The sequence below is a fragment of the Anabas testudineus genome, chromosome 24, assembly GCF_900324465.2.
Source record: "Anabas testudineus chromosome 24, fAnaTes1.2, whole genome shotgun sequence".
NCBI classification, from domain to species: domain Eukaryota; kingdom Metazoa; phylum Chordata; class Actinopteri; order Anabantiformes; family Anabantidae; genus Anabas; species Anabas testudineus.
The window spans coordinates 10,589,607-10,603,942 of NC_046632.1; the positions used below are offsets into that span (position 1 = coordinate 10,589,607).

The 14,336-nt window shown below is 41.5% G+C and overlaps 1 protein-coding gene across 2 annotated transcripts in view; it reads right to left on the minus strand.

Annotated features, from left to right (window-relative positions):
- The window catches only part of wasf1 (WASP family member 1), a 46,627-nt gene extending 32,345 nt beyond the window's left edge, over positions 1 to 14,282 (minus strand). Inside the window, exon 1 of one of the 2 annotated variants that reach the window (XM_026341483.1) lies at positions 13,958 to 14,282. The gene's annotated coding sequence lies outside the window, so the exon portion shown is untranslated. The remainder of the gene's footprint in view (positions 1 to 13,957) is intronic. The other variant, XM_026341482.1, reaches the window with a different exon arrangement.
- Positions 14,283 to 14,336: the final 54 nt, after the last annotated feature.

Consider the following 14,336-nt stretch of genomic DNA (forward strand, 5'->3'; position numbering starts at 1 on the left):
TCTATGTCTGTCAACAGTTGTCTTCAAATCTAAATAAATTCACAACAGGGTCCTGTTCTCTCTCTAAAACAGCAAAGCCAACTGGCAGCTTGAAGACAGCACTGTTCCTGTATTGAACTAGCCATTTTGTCCTTTATCCAGTGATTTGGGGAAACTACACTGTACAGCAGCTGTGGACTGTTTCTTTCTAGACTACAAACATCTGCAAACACAAAAACACAGGCATCTAATCATGACGCTGGCAGAGCCACAGTAGCTAATGGCTGAGAGAGCACAGATCAAACTGGCAAAGTTTAGCAGCAGCTGGTTTAAATCAGTAATGTAGATATGCATTGCAGGACAGCTAGCACAGATAATTATACACAAAGAGGGAAAAAGAAATTAAGAAATGTGCTTTGTTGAACTCGAAACTTGAATGGGACTGCTGCCTTTAGCTGGTTAAAAGACTTTTTCCCTTTGTGACTTCAGAGGCTCAACAGGAAAAACAACACGTCTGGCTCATCATTTTTGTTACTCTAATGAGGCAGCCATACATTTTTAAATGCTGTTAGTTCTTTCATTTTCTCTCTCATTAGCACATATGGCTGAAATTCCATCTTTATCTCCTTTCAAAATTGTTCAGATGGCCAGACTCTTTTTAATATCAAGATAATAAAATCCTTAATCCTTGTTATCTCCCTGTGGCTATACCTGACATTATGGGCCTGAAACAAAGGATGCCTGATGTTGCATTCACAATCACTGAAATTCAGATGCACCACCTCACTGCAGTGCCTCCCCTATACCCAGCCTCTGGAGATTAGATAGATTGATCAGTAAGAGTTAACCGTACATATCCCCTCTCCCATACATTTCTGATGTCAGAGTTGTTGAGCTGTATCTGGCAAATGTTGTAACTTTCTAAACTCGTCAATCTGACGAGCATATTAGCTTTGCAAAACTTACAAAAAAATGTGTGTGTGTGTGTGTGTGTATAATTACCCAAGCTGTTTCCCACTTCTCTCTTGGATGACTCTTTTGGCAACAGGAACAGCTGTACACTCTTTTGCAGTCACACTTGATCATACAAGTGATTCAAATTTGAAGATACCTTGGTCTTAATACTGTTTTAGTAGGAACAGACAAGCAATAAGAGATCCCTGGGGCACATGCAGAATGATATAACAACATAGCAAATCAGTAACTTTCAAAGCTCTATGAAAATAGTCAATATCACTAAAGTAACCTATTAGAGACTACAATGGCCCAGTTCCCCCATCCCCTCACTTGCCAATTAAAATTCGGCATCAGCCAACATCCCTTCAGTGATGAGATGACACCTTGCAGGCCCTCACAAGTGAGGTGCTATAATATACACCCAAACCTCTTGTTGCCGGGATAAAAATACACCTGCAGCCCCAGTGCTGTCAGGCTGGCCTCAGACAGCTATGCTAACTAGGTTTGCTGGTAGTGGGAACTACAGGCTGCTTGTGGCAAGGGATATGGTGACACAATAAACTTATTTCCTCCCCTCAATAACTCTGAATTTTTCACCGCACTATTATGGATATTCGTTTTGACATGCTGTCTAACTTCTGCATGAACAGTTTTCCAGTAGTGTTAAGTTTTTTGTTTTTGCAGGATTTTTTCTCTCCTCCTCCACCTGAGCTCTGTAGCCACATTTTTCATGTGCTTTTTAGACAGTAAGCGACCCCAGTCAGGCAGGGGTGTGAAGCAAGGCAGCCATTTAGCACTACACACTGCTTCTCCTTCTGACACATCCAGCACTGATCAAAGTGAACATGCTGGCACACTGGCACTCAGATTGTATTCAGGTACACGGATGGCACTGGTCCATTGGTCGTCTGGGTTTCTGCATTGTTATGGTGCCTGGAAACTATAAACAAGTCTCAGGAGTTGCTTCAAACACAAAGAAACTAAATACCAACTACAACACAGACTGCTTAAAATGGAAAATCGCTAAATCATTGGCTGGTATTGAGTGTAGATTTTCATCAACAACATTTATCACACTTTATCTTGAAGCATAAAATTAAACAGTTATATAAATGTTTGTCTTTGTGCATCCAAAAAACAATTTGCTGTTGTATTTCCTTCATGCTTTCTTTCTTTCTAAACTTTCCATCCATCAAACATTTTTTGGCCATATAATAGAAATCACTGTGACTCAATAATACCTTTCTGTCTATTAATCTTTCCATTCAAAGCATGAGCAATGATGAATCTTATACTGATTGAGTAGTTGGACACAGCCCACATTGTAGTTGTTTGTTACACAGAGATTAGATTGCTCTAGACATTCATTTAGCAAACATGCTTTATTCCACCGAATAGGTGCACTACTAAATATTCATGGACGTCTGTGTGCCGACATCAATGAGGAAAGTGTCTGATGAACAAACAGACTCAAAGAAGTTTATCTGCTGAGCGTACAGAAACCCACTGGTATGAATAATGAAAGCCTGCTGCTCAATAATAAATGTCTGCATGCTCGTACTGTGCAGCTGCGCTTGTTTGGCCTGTGAGGGGAAACTACATTATACGAACTCCCTTGCTGTTCACACAGACGTGAAGGACATGCACACAAACTAACCACTGCAGCAACCCCTGTCAGATCGTACAATAGAAACCATGACTGTATAAGAGGAAAACAAAAAATCGGCATAAAACAAGCACACATGCATAATCAAAAGACCAAAGCATACGAGTGCTGACCAAGCCTGCCAAGAAGCCTGTTAGAGGGGCAAAACACTTAAATAAAGTGGACGTGTCTGCCAAATGAAACTTGAGCCATTCCATTCATGGTGCCCTCATTTGGTAGTCAATAGATATTGTAAGGGTGTTGTTGTCCTTCAAGAATAAACAAGTGTGCTTTGTGGACCCAGTTTGTCCAGCTGCAATATCAGAGGTGTCTGTGTATACCACTGCGCACTATTCAATTTATTTGGAAGTCTGAAGAAAACCTTCAGCTTCATGAAAAAAAGTTTATAAACTCTTATGCAGAGATGGAGGTTGTCCAGAGCTTTTTTGGGGGGGGAAAGTACAGTAGAGAGATAAAGAGACAAAGAGAAAAGGAGAGAGAGTCAGCTTGAGGCAGAGTAAAAAAAACACACAAAAAAGCAGTGCGGGTGGCACCAGGGAAAAGTGGGAGAAAGAAAGAGATCATTTTCTCTCATTGAAATCAATGCCTGAGTCCACACCAGGGGCTCCGTGTTTCAGGGTAGAGAGGTAGTCTAACGAAAGAGAAAGACTTTCTTTGGGGAGTAGGAGCCAATATCACACTGTTATTGCAATTCTTTCGATTTATTGCAATGCAGTAACTATTGTGACTCAATATTGTACAATGTCCTGTGATGTACTGTTTCACATTCACAAGGCATCTGTAAATATCCCAGGGAGAAAATGTCAAAAACTATTTCGCATTCAGTGTAAAAATATATGAATCAGAAGATATGGCACCCTGCTTAACCAAATCTCAATTGCCCTTTGAACACTCACGTTTTTGCTTTCATCACCCCTCATTCTAACTTATTCTAACTGGTGAAAAACTGCAAACACAGCACTATGGATGATTGTCCTTCTATAAATTTCCTTTGAACTAGGCCTATATCCAAAGCTACGTCATGGCCAGAAAATGAAGAGTGGTTTTACAGTCTCGTGACATAGCTAGAAGCCAAAGTGTATTTCAGTCTCTCATGCACCACTGCCTCTTGCACAGAGGGAAATGTGTAAACACAGGCAAAAGAAAAATGTTAAATCTTTCACATTAAAATAAGGTGCTGACCATATTCCAGTCATTTTTAAAAGGAGGGACTGCTGAAAGTTAACTCTTAATTTCAGAGCACATCATCACATGTAATTTACTCTAAACCTAAACTACACATTGTGACAGTATGGATTTTTACAGTTGAAATCTTATTTTGAAATCAACCTTTACACATTTTTACACGCTTAAAAACAAACATTACATTTATTTTGTGGTTTTAAAAAACAAGGATGATAGCATGGTCAATTAAACCCCTTAAAATGCAATACGTACAAGGCAAGGGAAAGTTTGAGGAGCACACCAACAGTGCATGTTCAATCTCAGATTTAGCAGGAAATGATTTTTTGAAATCAGATCAGGCCCCCTCGTTTAGTGAGAAAAGATTATTGGAAATACTAATCGTCCACCAAATACTGATACAAAGACTCTAAAATGTGCTTACGCCTTTAATAAATGAGGGGAAAGTTTGTTAGCTCAGACTAAAACAACCCGTTCACGACTATTCTGAGAACTGAGTGGGACCTGGCATCAGCTAAGAGAGACATAAGACATGAGGGGAAGTAGGGAGGACTTGTGGGATAAATTGGACAGATCAGACAGTGCCCAGGGCAGCTGTGCAAACCTCTCATAGTCTGTCTCTTGAGTTTGTGTGCAGTGTCTATGCATGAGAGACAATTCTGGGAACAAAGTGCTGGCAGAGCACAGTGGTGATGGTTAGTGAAAGTGCCTTTGCTGTGAGATGGCCTGAGGCGGTGCCAGTGGGCATAGAACAGCAGGACTGACCACTGAGATGATGTTCTGGTTCGAACAAGTCTTAATTCATTCAAATGTTTTCAGTTAAATCTACATATAATAGCTTTTTTTTTTTTCCTCGTAGAAATCAGCTCCAAAATATATCTTGATGTAGGGAGGTGCTGTCAATGCCTCATGTGACCCAGACTCATTTAACAGGCTTTTTTTTTTTTATTCTTTAGAACAGTAGCATGCTCATTAGGGGTCAAACGGTCAGCTGCAGGAATTGTGTGACCTCTGTTTGTTGACATATCAACGCTTCCACACCACCCTCCCCACTGTGCACCCACATGCAGCCCTGACAGCAATCCTTAAAAATGCCAGTGACAGCAAAATGGTGGGTGAACGTTCTCTGCAGGTAAACGGAAAAAGAACTGTGGTGGGAGGAAAGAATTCATCTCTACAAAGCAAAAGGGTCAAAAGAAGACAAAATGAGGTGTAGCAGGCTTGTATGCACTGCACTGTTGAATAGTGTGGCAGACTGTGACCTAAGGTGTCTGCACGATTCAATTCACTATATTTAGATGGAGACTGAGGAGCACAAATCGAGCCAAGAGACAAAACACAGCATTCAACAGTTGACACATACACACACACACACACACACACACACTACTTCATATAGACTTGATCAGTAGATCAAGTCCAATGCAGTGTCTTGTTTCTGATGAAGGCGATATAGATGACAATGGGACAGAGGGGAAGCAGACAAAAGCACAGCTCAGTCCCTTTTCTTTGTGAGGCTCTCCGCTTCCCTCCAATCGCCACATCTTGTGAGTGAAGAAAATCCAATTCTTCCTGCAAATACACAGCCTCTCACTCCCCCGTTTTCTCCTTTTGGTTGCCTCTATTTTTTCACCCTCTTATCAGTGGGCATATTTCAAGCCCCAAGCGTTCTCTTCAGTATAAAGGTAGACAGGCATGTGTGTATATAATTGTGTCTGTACAAATGCACAAGTAACAACATAAGAGAGAGACACAGAATCAACAGCAGGAGTTACCATTGCTCCCACATGATACCTTGTTATCTATCCTGGTCAGTCAGACTTTGGCTTGTCTGTCATCCTCCTCTTCATCACTACACTGCTGTGTTTGTGTGTATGTGTGTGTGTAGAAAGTGGCTGTGAGAGAGTTATCATGCCCTTCTTAGTCATAGCCACTATTGCATTTGTCAAAAACCAAGAGCTCTCTCAGTCCTGCTGCAATTAGATAAATACCTCTTGGGCATAAGTCTGTGTCCCACACAGAAGAGCTCGTCACCTCACAGCGACTAAACTAGCTCCAGATTCCCATCATTTATAGCTACGCAAGATAAGTAATTTTCCACTTTACCTGACTGCGGTCACATGATTCAGAGCTCTAATTTGTAGCTACCTTCATATGCTCTTCACTAAAAGCTTTTCCAAAGCTCCTATAGAGACTTTCAGAGTTTCAGGCCCCAATCAAACAACCTCGGTTTCACTGGTGTATCCATGTAAACAAAGCAACATGTAAACAAATCTTTAATGTGAGCCACAGTATTGGTATTTGACAACTTGGATGCAAAAACTAGCACACAATGATTTTCTTTGTGGCATAGTTATAGCTAGTTTTTATGCATGATCCATGCTCTTTTACAATTTTTAATTTGATGCCCCAAGCACCATCTGGCCTGGCGGACAACTGCCCCACTGCTACCGTCTCCTCTCTTCCACAGCAATGTTACCTTTGTTTGAACTCACTGTAGAGCTGCATACAAAAGAGAATGTGGCCATGCCCCAGATGCTGTTGATGTTCAACTAAGACATAATCTTGACCACAAAACTGGCAGTCATCATTAGCCTCACTGGAAGCAGACAGCACTGACGGTGCTGCTCCAGCTTACTTAAAGTAGGATGATCGAAGGAGAGGAATATGATATACAGGTACATGAGAAACAGAAAGAGAAGGAAAGAGAAGCATGTGAGATGTAATTAAAAGAAATACAGAATAAACACACAGGAAGGTAGAAAAAAAGAATGGCGAGTGAAAAAGAGATGCTTTGCGGCGGCCGTGGCAGCAGTCCCAGCGGTAAACCCAGGCAGTCTGTCAGCACCTATCTGTCCTCCTGAGGCTTGGCAGCATAAACCAGGCTCTTGCCTCAAGTCCGCACTGACATTTATATAACCAATCACACACACACAGTGGTGAAATGATCTTTGACCTTATCCTGGGCCACAGGATGGACCCACATGTGCTGCAGCTTTACGGTTTAGCTGGAGGAGGATGGTTGTCCTCCAGGCAGCTTATGCCAAGCTTGTTAAACACCAAGCACACACTTGCAAGACAGAGTAACATGGCCTCAATGGCTTTTTGCTTTGAACGTCATAAGCCTTAGTCTATAGCTCACAAAGGGACAGTGTTGGGATCAACTGTAAATGTTCAGTTCAGAGAAGTAACCTCTTGGTTTTGGACTTAAACAAGCTTTGAATGTTACCTACCAAACAACAGTCTTGTTCTTTGTGAAGTTCACAGGATTCAGCACTGCTAACACAGCACCACGGCATGTGTGAAGGAATGTTTGAGTCTGTGCATGCACACTTCTGTGATTTCTTCCATCTACCCCATTGGTGTATTACTGAATTTAAATATAAACGTCATATCAATAGGTTATTATGATTACTGATTTTTTAAGGTGTATGTTCTGGTTGCAAAAAACTATATCCTACACTATAAGGTGTGTTAGTATATGTAACACACAGGCAGGGCCAGATTTACTGAGCCTTTCTCTTTTGTTTCAATTATTTCAGAATTCATTTCAGATTCTACTGCAGAGATGTATGTTATTTATCAAACTGATATACTTGCCTGAACACCTGTCATCTGTGGTGCACACTTTATGTAAGCTAGTGAAGTCTTTCCTTTTGTAGTGATGGGTGAACTGTGCAAATAAGAGGTGAAACTCAAAGTGTGGTTGACGGTGCATTAGGGTGGATTTAATGGAGGTTCCAGTATAACGAAATAACCAATCAGGGTTGTTAAAATTTAATTCCAAAAGAAATAACCCCTGTCCAGTGTGGAATTTACATTTAAAGGTAGAAATGTTCATATAGCAACAAAGATGACAGATCTTCTAGTGCCATATTTCTTTCATGCCATTGTGCTCCAACCGCAGCAGTGTTGTGGTTCATAAAAGCAATGCAGTGGCAAGTGACTATGTCAAGAGGATGATGGTTCACAGTTACAGCTCGCTGGTTGCCTGAATGGCTACACTCGGACCTCAAAGGCAATGAATCACATTCACACATCCGCCATCTTCTGGTCCAGTCGACGGCAGAAACACAGTTAAAAAAAAACAACAAAAAAAGAAATTCGAGGATCTAAGCTCATGTATATACACATGAGCACACACACGTTTATCATCCCTAATGTATATGAATCCAAAATCACAGCATCTTCCAACTATTACATAATTGCAGCTTTGACACACTCTGAGCTGCAGGCATGCGTTTAGAAATAAAGACTTATGTAAGGGACTGATCATTGTCTCAAACAATTGCCCATAGCTTAGCATGAGACTGGGTTTGCTTTTGTCACCCCATGATAAACATTTGACACAAACAACTGCCACCCTGATGTCTTTACGTTTCCTCTGGCACAGCACAGAATGGAGGAAGAAGACCACAGTATGCAGTCATTCACTGAACCACAACCACCATCCACTGACTATGTTTAGCAGATGTTTCTTTCACCAGCAAGCAAGCAATTTCTTGACCTTCATTTGACCCCTGCTCTGCAGCATGAATTTTGACCTGGTGAAATAACAGCAGTGCTGTATGATAGATAACACAGAAGACATTATTCCTGAGCAAGACTGATTAGAGTAGTTTCCTTGCTGAGATTTCAGTGAATTTGGCATTTCCTGCTAATTGTCAAAAGACAAAAGAAAAGTGTGCCTGTCTCCAATCTCCCCACGAGGTAGAAGACGTTTACACTCATGGTCTCTACTGGGCTTTCATCCAGCACAAGTCAGACAAGTGTAGTGTTCGGTCCTCATGCATATCCAAAGTGGTGCAGGTCTCTTGCTGTGAGCTGTAAGTGACCAGCCAAATATTGGCTTCTAATTGAAAGCAGCAGTTGTCTGTGTGCTCAGGCATCCCTGCTGCGAAACTGTGGACAAACACACCAAGATGCTAAGAGGCCATTTTCCCTTTTGCTCTCATTGTCTTTTCTCACGACTTTGTACTGTACAGAGAAAAGTGAAGAACGCATCCCTTTATAAAGTGGAGAAATGCCATTTTCTTGTTTTAAAGATGTGTTACAACATTTCTAGTATTTTAAGACAATTGATGGGGCACAAACTCACCAAAGGTAGGAATTAGAAATTTAGCTGCAACAACAACGTTGAGCTAAAAGTAAAAAACAAAACACTTATTTAACTTAATTAATAAAAATTGATGTCTAGGTCCTGAGAAGAGGAATTTAAGGTGCAGGTGATATAAATAAGCCACGCCCCTTATTTCTCCAGTCTCCATCAATCATCACACATCACCTCAATGACTCGTTCCAGCTCAATAATAACTAATCAATGAAAGAGTGCAAAGAGGAAAGTGAACGGTGAAAAACAGGGAACAGATGGAGTCAAAAAGAGCACATATTCAAAAGACAAAGAGTGAGGATAGGCTGTAAGATGTGCAACCCATCATGCTGAAGTTCACTATTTTGCTTAACTTTGCATATTCCAATATATTCAAATGTACGCGTGATCTCAGTGCAGCTGCAGAGATCATTATAAAGTCAGCTGGCAGCATTCAGAGCAAGATTATGCAGAGAACAGAAATACAAGAACTAACAATAGCCCATCTATGGACACTATACACAAAAATACACAGTGGGACAAATGCCCACTGTCAGTACTCAGGCCTACTGAGGACAACCCTGTATCCAATTCACTCCTGGAACAGAGCAAGGTTATATTGTGCTGAGGAAGGTATCACACTGTGTTTACCATCCAAATGTACACATGACACCAGGGCCTCAGCAGTCCATACTTCAACCCATTGTGTGGCTTATTTTGGCTTTCAGCTTCAGAGAACGACCCAAATCAGTCACAGGATGCCATGGCGCCCCACTTTTACCTTGGTGTAACTGAGGAGTTTTGAGGACTACTTTATTCAGTCTGCAACAAACAGGAGGCTGATAATAAAAAGAGACAATATTGTCAACTTTCACCCTTTTCCTGTTCTTCAGTTCTGTTGTAGTTGTATGTTATCAGCTCTTTGACACATAAGCATCGACTGCGTTTACATGGCACTTAACTAGGTTTCCCAAATAAATCGGGTTATATGTATAATCAGGAAATGTGCACTTTAGTAACCTGGTTACTGTAAATTCATGTATACATGTAGCAGAGGAGTAATCGAATTTCGTGCTAATACGATTTAAAAGGTTCAATATGCAACTTAAGCTGAGAACTTATCCACTTTGCTCTGCCCAGGCTCCCTCATTCGCTCCGCTATGCCATTCTGCTGTCTGCAATGTCTTGCCACACTTTGCACAAACCCTAAGATACTACTCACTATGAAATTACACTAAATAAGAATGCTTTAAAACCTGCTGATGAAGCAAAAATCGTTGCAGTTTAATGCCACTGACTTCACAGGAGCCACTGGTATAACTTATGTTTTGCAGCAATATTTTAGGCAGAGCAAAGAGGCATTGCTCCATGCAATGATCTCTCCTTTCACCCAACCTCTCCAGTCAGCTATTAATTGTAAAAACCTGATTAAAAATCATGCTATGCGTCTGGGTGTAATCTACCTGAGGAAATCTAACCAGATCTAACCAGATTTCCTAATCTTACTGAACCCAGGTTTCTTGTTTACATTCCAATAAAGAAATCACCTTTCTCGGGGAAAGTCGACTATAACCAGGTTACTTAAGTGCCAACCAACTGCGAGTCTAAACAAATACAATTATTTGTAAAGCCCAAAAGTATGGGCATGCCTGTTGTATTTAACACAAGTGGCACATATGAAAGGCAGCTAGGCTCAAAATTATAAGGCAGTGAGTAGGAAGCTGCTGTTTATATTTATAAAGGAAAAGATACTTAAAAACATAAAACAAGTGACAGAAGAAGAATAAAAATGCTGGTGATAGTTTCAATCTAGAAAGTGAGGACAGAAATGAGGAGGCTCAGTTGCTCCAGTTGAATGCAGGCAGCTCTGAACTGATGTGGGACTTTTGTGTTTTTGCCTGTTGCCAGTGGCAGAGACACAGTCAAACAGGTCTATCTCGGAGATAAACTGTTCACTCACTGAGTGACCCCATCAATGCCCACCCTGAGTGACAAACTGTCACCCAGCTATGAAAGATGTGGAAAAAGATTAGGTGGATTAAATAAAGAGTGAGAAGGCAGTAAAAATGATAGAAGACTTTCTCGTCTGAACAATTCACCAAATCAAAATAGTTATTTTTATAGATTCAATTTTCTTACTATATTTGTTCCAGAGTAGTGTTAAATTAAAAGCTTTAGCAAATAATACCTGCTTTAATACAACACATTAAGTGTTGTGATGAAGCTTATTACAAAAACTCCTATGCTGGGAACTGTAGAGAAATGTATAGGAACATGACAAGAGCAGTGACACTATCCCAATCTACTAAAAAAGTAGTTTAAAAAGGAAAAGAAATTATTGTAAACTCTTTCACATTATAAAGTCACAATCTAGAATGAACCTGGACAAAGCAGGAAAGAAAGTGGGAGAGGTAGTGGCTGTAAGACACAAGTACCAGTCAGAGGGGCTAACTGAACTCTGGTGTCCCTCTGTCAAGCCAGTTGAGTCCAGGGACAGAAGCAGTATTATGGGGTTGTGGGCCTGGCCAAGAGGAAGAACAATAGCTCCTGTGTGTTAAAGCCTCTGGGAGATAGGAGGTCTGTCTGTGGCTGCACTAAATGGCATGTAAAGGGGTGTTGCACATTGCACACACATAAATTTTCTTTGCCTCTGCCTTTCCCGGAAACCCTGGCCTACCTTTTCCCCAACCCCATCCTCATGCCAGGCAGTCATCACTCATTTTACTGTTATCTCCCCCCCCCCCCCCCCCCCCCTTTTTCTCTTGCTACACACTCCCTCTGCAATGTGTGTGCCGTGTGTGTCCTCTTACCACCCCTCTGCACCTCTGTGAAGAAAGACAAAAGAGAGCGAGAGAAAGACATATTCTTCTTGCTAGCATGAGAAAGCCAGAGACTGGCAGAGGATCAGAGCAATGTCAACAAATAAGAGAAGTCCAAGAGCCTCAGCAGGAGGTATGCCAAGCTCTTCTAGCACAAGGGCCTCAGAAACACAGAAAACCATGAGAACTACAAAATGTGTGGGAATGTCATCTCTAGCAGCAAAGAGTTCATAAACCATCAGATAAAACTGTGGCAATATGTTCTCTTCTATTGTGTGAATACACCTGACTGCAGGTAAGGCTGATTGCTCGGTAAATATTAGCACCTTATATATAGTTTCAGGTATAAAAGAAGAGGTTTTATGAATAGACCCTTCAAATTTCCCTATTTCTACCTGTTCTTTCAGATTCCTGCAAGCTAAAAGCATACCAATTATAACAACCAAAGCCCAGGAGTTAACCCACTTGCAAAAGAACTTGCCTGAAACGATACGATAGCAGTGATTTGGGGCCACTGAACGTCTGAGTGAATCCGATCACTGGGTCTGGATTATGTCTTGAAGCAAATATTAAATTCAGCCAATGGCAAATGCCATATGATCCTTCTGAGTTGTTATAAAACCTAGCCTATAGCTGCCACTCTGTCATGAGACACTTTGGATGCCTGTTGCAGACTGATACATTTAACAGCTGCAAGGCGCTTCAGACAATTTTGTCAGGACTCAAAGCTCTTTTCACATATATAGGCTATACAATAACTACATCTATTCACCTCATCTGGTTGTATTATTATAGATTAATTAAGATCCGAGAGCACCTTGTCTGTACATTGCACCGTCTTCCAGACAGTGTAGGTGTACAAAGCTGCGTGGCTAATTTTAGTTTGAATAATCAGCAAGTTGTGTTTGTAGATATTTCTGTGATGTCTAGACATAAAATTATTTCCTCTTGTGAAACAACAATGATCAAATCTGACCCGTCCTGAGTAAATTATTCTTTAATGACCTTATCGAAGTAATCAAATATGTTAAATCCTTTTCAGTTCCTTCACGTCACATGCAACCCCTACGACATCTACATCCTACTTAGCCCTAGTTTGTGCCTTGTGCGTTACATATGATCATTTTAATGTATCAGAGGGACAAACTGGCTGCAGCAAGCTACTGTCAACGGCAGCAGCTCACATAGGTTTTTATCAATGGCTCTGCAGCTGATGTTTCAAAAGACAATTCATTCATAGCACAAATTTCTACTACAGGCTTGTTGTGAAGCTGTGAAGCAAGAAAATATATCCAAACTACAGTGGGTTTCGGATGCAGAGCATAAGGTCTGTTTAATGTAAGCCACATACCATACAGCTCCACATGAGCTGGCATCACGTAATGCAAGGAATATCTGCACAAGAGTCTCTCAAAGACCCTGATCCACATGCCCACTTTTTACACTGTACTTCAAGTAGTACACACACAAATATTCTTTGTCTGTGCCTCTGAAGTAATACAAAGGTTTCGAATTTCACAAAGCATGATTTCCACTGGGCTGAAGGCTACCATCCCCCATGACTGCAAACCAGGCAGGCTGGAATAGACCCCAGCCCCTATCCTCTGTGAGGCAAGTCAATGCATTTGTAGTGGGAAAATTAAATCATGCGTTTCCGATGCTTGCGGTCCCCATAATCACACTGTACCCAAACTGAAAGGCTACAGCCCCGTGGACAAAAACGAGGGACACCACAGAGGAGATTTGTGGCATGTTTCTGCACATGCTGGACAGTTTGCGGGGCATCGCGATGATTTTCTCTCCTGTTCCTCCACAAACCTTGATGCTTCTCAGTGTCAATCTCAAGACGCTGCTGCTGCTGCTGCAGCAGCTCATGCAGATGTGCAGCATTAAAACGAATCAGCCCGATGTAAGTGCGCGCATGTATTTCCTCAGACAATTAAACATATTAGCGGCACTTTAAGTGTTTTCCTTGACACTTTTAAGTCCCAGCGGTGTCAACATCTACTACATCTACATTTATCACCTGTGTAATAGGTGGCCAGCCATGGCCAGGCAGGGTTAAATTACCAAGACCGTTATTAGTGCAGCAGCTCCAGTTGAAGGATCATGTTCCGACAAGGAGACTCGGTTTGTGTTGTGCTCAGATCAAATTGCGTTGACGTAGCGCTATTATTAAAGTCACATTTTCTAAGTTTAACACAAAAAATGTGCACACCGGTGACAAAACAAACAAACAAACAAGCAAGCAAGCAAACTAAATACCTGATACGTCTGGTAAAATCTTATTTTCTTCCCATGCTTACTGAGCAGCAGAGCACGCCACCGTGTCCAAGAATTTAAATCCCCGGGTCGGATCCATGATTGTACTGGGTCTGATACCAAATGTACTCCTTCTGGAAGAGGCGGCGGCGGAGAACAGTCCAGGGACTTTTCTCCAGAGGGACTCTTTGCCAATATATTGCTGGAAGTGGCAAGAAACAAGGTCCGCTCAAGCTATCAACTGGTTTCTTAACAAATGCACATCCATCTGTTTTTCCCTCCTGCGCGACGTCTGCCGTCTCTTCGACGCGCACAGAGTGAAAACGCGTTTATTCAGAAGAAAAATGTCCCCGTTATAATCAGTCACAATGGTACGTGCCAC